We start from the raw sequence: 10,630 nt of genomic DNA on the forward strand, positions 1-10,630 counted from the left end.
ATCCAGCCACCAAACATTCAGGAAATCTGGGACACTATAAAAAACAAATCTATAAGTAATAGGAATAGAGGAAAATGATGAAACCCAGGTCAAAGACACATAAAATATTTCCAGCAAAACCATAGAAGAAAATTTCCCCAACCTAAAGAAGGAGGTGCCCATCAAGGCACAAGAAGCATGCAGATTACCAAATAGATAAGAACAGAAAAGAAATCCTCCATGGCACATAATAAAACAAAACACTAAACACATTGAACAACGAAAGAATATTAAAAGTGGCAAGGGAAAAAAAAGACAAGTAACATACAAATACAGACCTATTAGAAGAACACTGGACTGCTAATGGAGACTCTAAGAACCAGAAGGACCTGACATGTTCTGTAGACTCTAAGGGACCACAGATGCTGGCCTGGACTATTATACTCATCAAAAGTTTCAATCACAGTAGATGAGAAAGACATTCTATGAAAAAAAAAACAAATTTAAGCAATTTCTGTCTATCAGTCCAGCTCTATAGAAGGCACTAGAAGGAAAACCAGTCAGAAGAGGCTGAACACGACCAAGAAAACATAAGAAATAAATAATCCCAGAACAGCTAGTCAAAAGAAGGGGAAAACCCGAGCTATAACAACAATATAACAGGAATCAATAAACACTGCTCATTGATAACTTTCAGTGTTAAAGGTTTCAGTTCCCCAATAAAAAGATATAGACTAATGGAGTAGAAAACAGGATCCATCTTTCTGCTGCATCCAAGAAACACCCCTTACCATAAAGAATAAACATTACCTCAGAGTAAAGGATGGAAAAAGATATTCCAAGCAAACAAATCCAAGAAGCAAGCAGGGACAGCCTTTTAAAATATCTGACAAAATAGACTTTAAACCAAAATTAATCAGTAGAAATAGGGGAAGTCACTACATACTCATCAAAGGAAAAATCCACCAAGAGGATACTGCAATCCTAAACATTTATGCATCAAATACAAAGGCACCTGAGTTCATAAAAGAAACACTGCTACTGCTGAAAATCACATATGGACCCTCACACAGTGATAGCGGGCGACTTTAACACCCCACTCTCAACAACAGATAGGTCATCCAGGAAAAAAACAAAACAGAAATGCTACAGTTAAATGACATCATAAATCAAATGGACACAGTAGACATTTACAGAACATTTCACCCAAATACAAAAGAATATACCTTTTTTCTCATGGAACTTTCTCCAAAACTGACCACACACTTGGGCAACAAACCAAATCCTAACAGATATAAGAAAATTGAAGTAACACTCTGCATCTTAGCTGACCGCCATGGATTAAAGCTGGATATCACCAACAGAAAGTATACAAACTCATGGAAACTGAACTGAATGAAAAATGGGTCAAGATAGAAATTAGGAAAGAAATTAAAAGCATTTTAGAATAAGAATGAAAACACAGCTGGGTGGTGGCGGCACACGCCTTTAATCCCAGGACTTTTGAGGCAGAGGCAGGTGGATGTCCGAGTTCAAGGACAGTCTGGTTTATCTAGTGAGTTCCAGGACAGCCAGGCCTACTCAGAGAAACCCTCTTGAAAAAAACATAAAATAAAAAATAAATTTTAAAAAGAGAAAACAACATAATCAAACCTATGGAACCCAATGAAGGCAGTTCTAAGAGGCAAGTTCATAGCATTAAATGCAATACATATAAATAAATCAATCAATAAATAGGAGATATCTCATATTAGTGGCACCATCTTCAGGTGGTGTACTCCACCAAACTGGAAATCCTAAAAAAGAAATGGATACATTTTTTATATATACAACCTGTGTCAAAATCAGATAAGCAATTTAAAAAGACCCATAACACCTAGAGATATAGAAGCAGTAATTAAATTTCCCAACCCAAAGAAACTTTTCACCAGTGCCCAGTGGATTCTGGGCAGAATTCTACCAGATCTTCAAAGAAGAATTAACATTAATGCTCCTCAAATTGTTCTGCAAAATAGAAACTGAAGGAACATTGCCCAATTATTCTTATGAGGCCATAATTATTCTGATACCTAAACCATACAAAGACCTAAGAAAGAAAGAAAATTACAGACCAATAGTCCTTAAAAATATAGATACAAAAACTCTCAATAAAACACTTGCAAGCTAAATCTAAGAACTATAAAATGATTATCCACCATAATCAAGTAGGCTTCATCCCAGAGATGGAGGGATGGTTTAACATACATAAATCAATAAATGTAACCCACCAAAAAACAGACTAAAGGATGAAAAAAAAGGGGGGCCATCTCATGAGATGCAGGAAAGGTCTTTGACAAAATCCAGCATCCCTTCATAATAAAAGTCCCAGAGAGACTAGGGATATAAAGTGTAACATGATTTGCTAAATGGTCTTATTAATAAAAAAAAAAAAGTTGGGCACCAGATGTAACACGAATTTTAAACTGTCTTATTAATGATAAATAAAAAACAACAACCAGGAGCCAGATATTGGGGTGAAAGCTGAAAGATCAGAAAGCCACTAGTTCTAGTTCTTACCCCTATGAAATCCTCTGTTGAAAGAGAGTGAGTCCCCGTTTCCTCATGCCTTATATACTTTTCTGTGTCCTGCCATATTACTTCCTGGGATTAAAGGTGTGTGTCCTTCCCAAGCAAAGACTTGAGATCTCAAGTCCTGGGATTAAAGGTGTGTGCCACCATTGCCTGGCTCTGTTTTCAGTGTGGTCTTGAACTCACAGAGATCCAGACAGATCTCTGCCTCTCAAGTGATAGGATTAAGGGTGTGTGCCACCCATGTCTGGTCTTTATGTCTAATCTAGTGGCTGGCTCTGTCCTCTGATACATAGATAAGTTTACTAGGGTACACAATATATTACCATATTTAGGGTATGCGATATATCACCACAATCAAGAATATATCTCAACATAATAAAGGCATTTACAGCAAGCTCATAATTAAAATTAACCTAAATGAGGAGAAACTCAAAGCATTTCCACTAAAATTGGGAGCAAGACAAGACAACGATGTCCATTCTCAAATGTATTATATAGGTACTTGAAGTCTTAGCCAGAGCAATAAGACAACTGAAGAAGATTAAGGGAATACAAATATGAAAGGAAGAACTCAAAGTGTCTTTATTTGCAAATGATATATTATATATAAAAGACCCTAAAAACTCTACCAGGAAACTTTTACAGCTGATAAACACATTCATCAAAATAGCAGGATACAAAATCAATGCACAAAAGTCAGTAGCCTTCCTGTACACAAATGATAAACAGACTGAGAAAGAATCATGGAAATGGTACCTTTCACATCAGCAAAACAAACAAATCTTGGGATAGCCCTAACCAAGCAAGTGAAAGACTTGTATAATAAAAAAATTTAAGACATTGAAGAAAGTAATTAAAGAAGACACCAGAAGATGGAAATATCTTCCATGTTCATGGATCGGTTAGTGAATCAATGGATCACTACTTATGGATCAATATAGTGAAAACAGCCATCTTACCAAAAACAATCTACAGATTCAACGCAGTTCCATCAAAATTCTAACAAAATGGAAAAGACAGTTTTCAGTTTCATATGGAAACACAAAAATCTCAGAATAGCTAATAAATAAATAAATAAATAAATAAATAAATAAATAAATAAATAAATAAATAAACCCAATCCTGAATAATAAAAGAGCTGCTGGAGATATCACCATCTCTGATCTCAAATTATACTACAAAGCTACAGTAATAAAGAACAGCATGGTATTGGCATAAAAACAGACACACTGAACAATGGAATCAAATTGAAGACCCACACATAAGTGCACACACCTATGGGCACCTGGTTTTTGACAAAGAAGCCAAAAGTACACAGGGAAAAAAGAAGGCATCATCAACAAATAGTGCTTGTCAAACTGCATGTAGAAGAATGCAAATAGATCCATATGAATCACCCTGTACAAAACTCAACTCCAATGAATCAAGGACCTCAACACAAGGCCAGCTACACTGAACCCGCTAGAAGAGAAAGTGGGGAATAGTCTTGAACTCAGTGGCACAGGAGACGACTTTCTGAACAGGACACTGATAGCACAGGCACTAAGATCAACAATAAATGGGATGTCACGAAACTGAAAAACTTCTGCATGGCAAAGGACACCATCATTCGGCCAAAGCAGCCAGCTACAGAATGGGGAAAGGTCTTTACCAGATACATTCAATGATATCAAAGATACATAAAGAACCAAAAACAAACCAACAAGCAAACAAAACAAAAAAAATTAAATACACTGGATATTAAGAAAACAACCCAATAAAAAACGAGTTACAGATACAGAGAGTTCTCAAAGGATGAAACACAAATGGCCGAGAAACACTTACAGAAATGTCCAACATCCTTAGTCATCAGGAAAATGCAAACCAAAACTACTTTGAAATTCCATCCTACATCTGTCAGAATGGCTAAGATCAATACAACAAATGACAACTCATGCTAGTCAGGATGTGGAGAAAGTGGAACACTCATTTATTGCTTGTGGGAACGCAAACTTGTACAGCCACTGTGGGAGTCAGTGTGGTGGTTCCCCAGGAAGCTGGGGATAGATCTACCTCCAGATCCAGCTATAGCACTCTTGGGCATATACCCAAAGGACTCCACATCCTACTACAGAGACACTTGCTCATTCAAATTCATTGCTGTTCTACTCATAACAGCCAGAGATTAGAAACAGTCTAGATGCCTATCAACAAATGAATGGATAATAAAATATGGAACATTTACACAATGGAATATTATTCAGCTGTTAAACAAAATTTTAAAATTTGCAGATAAGTGATTGGAGCTACAGAAAAATCATTCTGAGGTAGCCCAGACCCAAAAGACAAATATTGTATATATTCTCTTATATATTGGATGTTATCTTTTGATAGGCATGTTAGAGTCCATATACTGTAGAGGTTAGCTATAGAGTAAAAGACTAAGAGGGAGGGAGGGTCTTCCAGTGAAGGGGAAGTAGAATATATAGGTATGGAGAGACCTGAAGGAGACTGGAGCAGGAGGATTAAATGGAGAGTGGGAGGGAAGAAGAGGTAAGGGGGGAGTACAGGGAAGAACAACTAACACTGAGGATGTAAGGATCCATTTGAGGGATCCTATGGAAACCATGTGACCATATGGAGGCCTAGGGGGAAACCAAATGCCTTTGTTCTCCTAAAGGAGCACAGCAATAAAATGACTGGTAAGGACATTCTGCTCTACCCACAGATCAGTGTCTTGCTCAGCCATCATCAGAGACACTTCCTCTTGCAGTAGACAGGAACTAACACAGAGACCCACAACTGGACAAAGTGCAGAGAGTGAGAGACTTTGGAGCGTTAGAGCTAAACGGAATGTCTTCATCAACCCCTGCCCCCTTCAGGGTTCAGGTATCTTTGTGGAAGAGGAGACAGAAAGATTTTAGGAGCCAGAGGGGATGGATGACAGCAAGAAGCAAGTATCTACCAGACACAACAGGACAGACACACGTATGAACTCACAGATTACATTCCAATGTTGAGAGGGGGAAGTGGACACGATTGCCCACCTCTCACCACAAAGCTAATTGACACTTGCTTGCAAAGGAAAAAATGATTTCCCTCTAATGGAGTCTTACTTCCCACATGGGCAGGCCCCATGTCCAGCAGTAAATGACCAACACAAAATGAACTCAGTGGTATTTTTTGTAGACTTTTTGACTTATATTGCTTTGTTTGGGCATTTTTTTGTCTTACTGGTCTGTGGCTTGTATATTATGGTTTCTGGTTTTGTGGGTTGTTTTTTATTTATTTAAAGATTTACTTATTATGTAAACAGTGTTCTGCCTGCATGTATGCTTGCAATGCAGACCAGAAGAGGGCACCTGAATGCATTACAGATGGTTGTGAGCTACCTTGTAGTTGCTGGGAATTGAACTCATGACCTCTGGAAGAGAAGCTAGTGCTCTTAACCTCTGAGTCATCTCTCCAGCCCCCTGATTTTGTGTTTTTATGATGTCTCTCTGTGTGTTTTCCTTGTGCTCTTTTTTTCTTTCTAAATTCTGGTTTGTTTGTTTCCTTTGCCTGTTTGTTTTCTTAAGAGAGAGAAAGAAAAGCGAGTTCCAGGAAAGGCACAAAGCTACACAGAGAAACCCTGTCTCAGAAAACAGAGAGAGAGAGAGAGAGAGAGAGAGAGAGAGAGAGAGAGAGAGAGAGAGAGAGAGAAACATGGAGTTGGGTGGACAGAGAATGTGGGAGGAGCTAGAGGAGCTGGAGGAGCTGGAGGATAGAAAATGCATCAGAATATATTATGTGGAAAAAAGTATTTCCAATAAAAAAAAAAGAATACTTAAAATGAGCATAGACCCATTGTACCTAAAATTATTTATTTATTATATTATTATTTCCTCTGAGATTAAACTCTCCATCTTAGAGGGAAGCTCCTTAAGACACTGGATGTTAGAAAGGAGGAGGAAACAGCAGGATATCTGAAGACGTGAAACATGGTATCCTTCAGGGAAACTCATTAAGCTCAGAGTAAACAATGAAGGGCTTCAGGAAGTCCCTAAAACTGAGCAGATTCACGAGGCTTCTTCCACTCCACACATATATAAGCAGTAAGGACTGCTGAGACAAGCTGAGATTCCTTGAGGAGGCTCAGACTCACTGAGCTGCCTGGAGGAGACAGTTTTCAACTTGTTGAGCTGCCTGCAGGCTGTGCAGTGAGCTCTAGATTTCCAGATTTTGTGAACTGTCACCCATTCTGGGGAGGGCTTTGCAATGATACAGCTGCCTTTGAGCCATTTCTGTTCCTGTAAGTAACCCATTCCTCATATTACCCAACAAATCTCAGGAGCTTGCCCAGTTGAGTTTCTGTGGTACCCTTGCGTTAGTTTGTCATTGGTGCCCTGTCTGGCACAGGCAGATGTTTGTTTATATCTCTGGAAGAAGATATAAACACAAGAGTGTCACATAACAAGGACTGTGTGACTTTATGTGTATCATATGAGTACAGGAGCCAGAGGAGGCCATCAGAGGCCATCAGATTCTCTGGAGTTGAAATTATAGGTTATAGCTGCCATGTGGGGGCTATAAATCAAGTCAAGGTCTTCTGCAAGATCATTTAACCACTGGGCCGTGTATCTAGTGCCCATAGAGTTCTTTGCAACTGTAATTCATGAATACATTCTGCAGTTGTAATAATGGGATAGTATCACTGTTGCTAGGATACCACATCATTCTTCCAAGCATCAGTTGAAAACAATTTTTTAAACCTTTTAATTACCGCCTAACTTAAAAGAGGTTGGGTGAGATGATATATGTTGTATATTAACCATATCATGTTTGTTCAGAGAGCCTGGAGTTTAATGTTGTAGGGTCACCCAAGTGGCTTTGAGCATTTGAGGTATAATTAAATATTTAAAGTTAAAACTTCAATTAAAAATACTGTTAATGAAGGCCCTCTGGTACTTGGTATTTTATGAACAGTGAGACAAGTGGTCCAAAAGGCAAATGATGTTTGCTGTTATTTGCAGCCTGACCACAGGTACTTGTCTGCTTTTCAGTAATGCTAATTGTATCTACTGCTGTAGGCAACAGATGAAAAGAAGTTGGCTAATAGGTCTTTAGCACAATGAAACTCTATTAAGCTTAATAAAACAAATCTGCTTATTTTTGCAGTTATGTTGGTGTTGAAATCTTCCTATACTGCTCCAATGTGTATTTAGATAGAAATAAAGTGATTTTTTTTTAATTATTTTATCGAGACAGGGTTTCTCTGTGTAGCTTTGGAGCCTATCCTGGAACTCACTCTGTAGACCAGGCTGGTCTTGAACTCACAGAGATCCACCTGCCTCTGCCTCCTCAGTGCTGAGATTAAAGGTATGTGCCACCACCGCCCGGCACATTATTGGTTTTTTTTTTTTTTTTTTTTTTAAAGTCAATTCTGCCATTGGTTCAAACCCAAGCCTTGGTTTGCATGGGCAGTGTGCTCTGATTGGTGCTGTTCAGGGCCTCTTAGGAGAGCTAGCCTCCTGTGCTCCCTCTCTGGTATTCCAGTCTTAGGCTCCCTTGAGTGTGCAGAGCTGGTAATATGAAGAAAGAAACACCAGTGCCCGAACAGCAGCAGTGACGGCGGTGGCACCGGTGGCAGAGACAGCACCAGCCATAGAGCAGCAGCGGCCACCTCCAGAACACCCTGAATGGCGGTAGCTGTGACAATGGCCATCACTGGAAGACATAGTTGAACATCTGAGAGGGGAGGGGAGGAACAAGAGAGGAGGCAGAAGTAGAGAGAAGATGAAGGAGGATAGAAGGCCATAAAAAGCCAGAAGAGGAACTTCAGGCCCTGGTCACTGAAGAGTTCCTTAGAGCTGTCAAGTCTTGAGGGCTACAAGTCTCGGACACCCCCAGATTCTGAAGCTGTAATGGCAGTTACCGTCAAGGGCTAAGCAACCTGGACTTCCAGGGGGACCCAGGGTCTTAAGGATTTAGTTAACCAAGGGCTGCACCCGAGCTCTAACACTAGAGGGCAGCACTTGGCTGCAGCTCCTGCAGGCCTGGAGCTACTGTTCATGTTCACCAGCTGTTTGACCAGCTTGTCCTAGCCTACCCAGGATTCCTATCCAGGCAAGAGGGTTCTAGCTAGCTGACTGGGAAAAAGAAGATGGGCTGCAAGCGGAGGCCACCTGTGGGTGTTTCCTTGTTACTCTTCAGGACATTCATATGTCACTGCTACTGTGAAGAGACACTATGACCAGGGCAACTCTTAGAAGGAAAGTATTTTATCAGGGGCTTTCCTACAGTTCCAGAAGCTTGGTCCATCATGGACATGGCAGGGAACATGGCGGCAGGCATGCCAGGCGTGGTGGAGTAGTTGAGAGCTGCATCCTGATCCACAGGCAGAGGAGAGAGCCTGGTCCTGGTATGGGCTTTTGAAACCTCAAAGCCCACCCCCAGTGACACACTGCTTGCAACAAGGTCACACCTCCTAATCCTTCTAATCCTTTCAAAGAGGTCCACTCCTTGGTGACTAAGCATTCAAATATATGAGCCTATGGGGGCCATTCTTGTTCAAACCACAGAATTCTGTTACATGTTTCCTTTGTAGATATCCATCTTAACACAACAGAAATGTAAAAATTCAGCCAGCCTCTTAGTTACTTTTACTACAGCTCTGACAAAATGCTCCAACCAAAGCAACTTACAAGTTAATTTTGCTTTGGCAGCATGTATACTAAAATAGGGATGATACCAGGTAGATTAGCATGGCCTTTTTTGCAAGGAAGACATGCAAATTTCTAAACTGTTCCATTTTTTTTTTAAAGTTTATTTGGGCTCAGAGTTCAGGCAGGTTACAGTCCGTGTGGTGGGGAAGTCACAGTGACTGGAACTCGAGGGAGTTGGTAACATTGTATCCACAATCAAGAAGTACATGCCTGCTTAATTAAGCTCAGCTTGCTTTCTCCACTTTTTACAGCCCAGCATCCCCTGCCCAGGTAGTGGTTCTGCCCACAATATTAGATCTCAATCAAGAATAATGATACCATTGGGATCCTGACCCAGGTGAACATCCAAGGAGTAACTGTATTGTGTAGTCTTGCCTCTATTCCTCATAGGTGTCTGTTCTGGGCAGGCTCTGAGCTGAACGACCCATTGATCTGGTTAGGATGCTGGGCTGGGGCTGTCCAGTATATAGGAATGACTTTTGGACAATGACCTTGACCTTGGGGCTACTACCTCTCTAGTGAAGGCTACGGTCTGTATCATTGGCAAATAATGCCTAGTGGAGAGACCTAAACCTTCCCAGGAGCTTCTGTTGGGAAGTCCTCAGCCATGGTGGGGGGCTGGCCCCCCAGTGACAGTGCTTCCTCAATACCCCCAAAGACTGATGCTATACTGCAGAACTTGCCCTTTTTTTCAGTGTCAAAAGCGGATGAGGCACTAAGCCTATTTTGAAAAGAGGATCGTGGGCTGCTAAATCCAGATGATGCGAGGAATTGGTTTGGCCCTTTTCTAAAGATTCTGGAAGTATTTGAACAAGATTCCCTTAGAAGCAAGGCATGGGTGGGGTTGATGCAGAAGGGAGGATGGCTTCCTTCCCAGTGCCTCAGTGGGGTTTTCGCTCTTGACAAGCCAATATGTAGATTTTGCAATTCAATTTTAATTTAGAGTGGTACTGGATGCTCCGAAAGAGAACCACATAACCACACCTATTGAAAGCCCCTCAGGTGCCTGGCCTGAGGAGATTTGTTCCCAGAGTCCCGGGAAGACGCTACAAGTAGCAGGGATAGTAATCTGAGGGATATCAAATTAATCTACCTACGCGAAACTCTTTAGTCCACTAACTTTATTCTTCTAAGACAAAATTCTATCTATGCGGCTTCAGTTCCGTTCTCATACTTAGCTCCTCTCTGTCCCTTCTCCCGCTGTCCTCTCATAGTTCTAAGTTCTTTCCATCTTGTTCTCATCTTTGTCTCTGTTCCTCTCTCCATCCTGTTCCTTCCTTTCCTCTCCCCGTGACCCGTCTCCATACACCTACAATCAACAATACTCTGGCCCTGCTGCGGGGGAAGTCTACTAGAGCTAGGAAACCTGAGTTGTAGCTTGAATCACCTGGTATGAA

General features: G+C 40.8%; 1 non-coding gene across 1 annotated transcript; it reads left to right on the top strand.

Annotated features, from left to right (window-relative positions):
• Positions 1–9,221: 9,221 nt before the first annotated feature.
• On the top strand, positions 9,222–9,325 carry LOC114695436. The gene has a single exon (XR_003734865.1). It is a non-coding gene; the product is annotated as a U6 spliceosomal RNA (small nuclear RNA).
• The last annotated feature ends 1,305 nt before the right edge of the window (positions 9,326–10,630 follow it).

This window comes from Peromyscus leucopus, chromosome 1, assembly GCF_004664715.2.
Source record: "Peromyscus leucopus breed LL Stock chromosome 1, UCI_PerLeu_2.1, whole genome shotgun sequence".
In the NCBI taxonomy this organism is placed as follows: Eukaryota; Metazoa; Chordata; class Mammalia; order Rodentia; family Cricetidae; genus Peromyscus; species Peromyscus leucopus.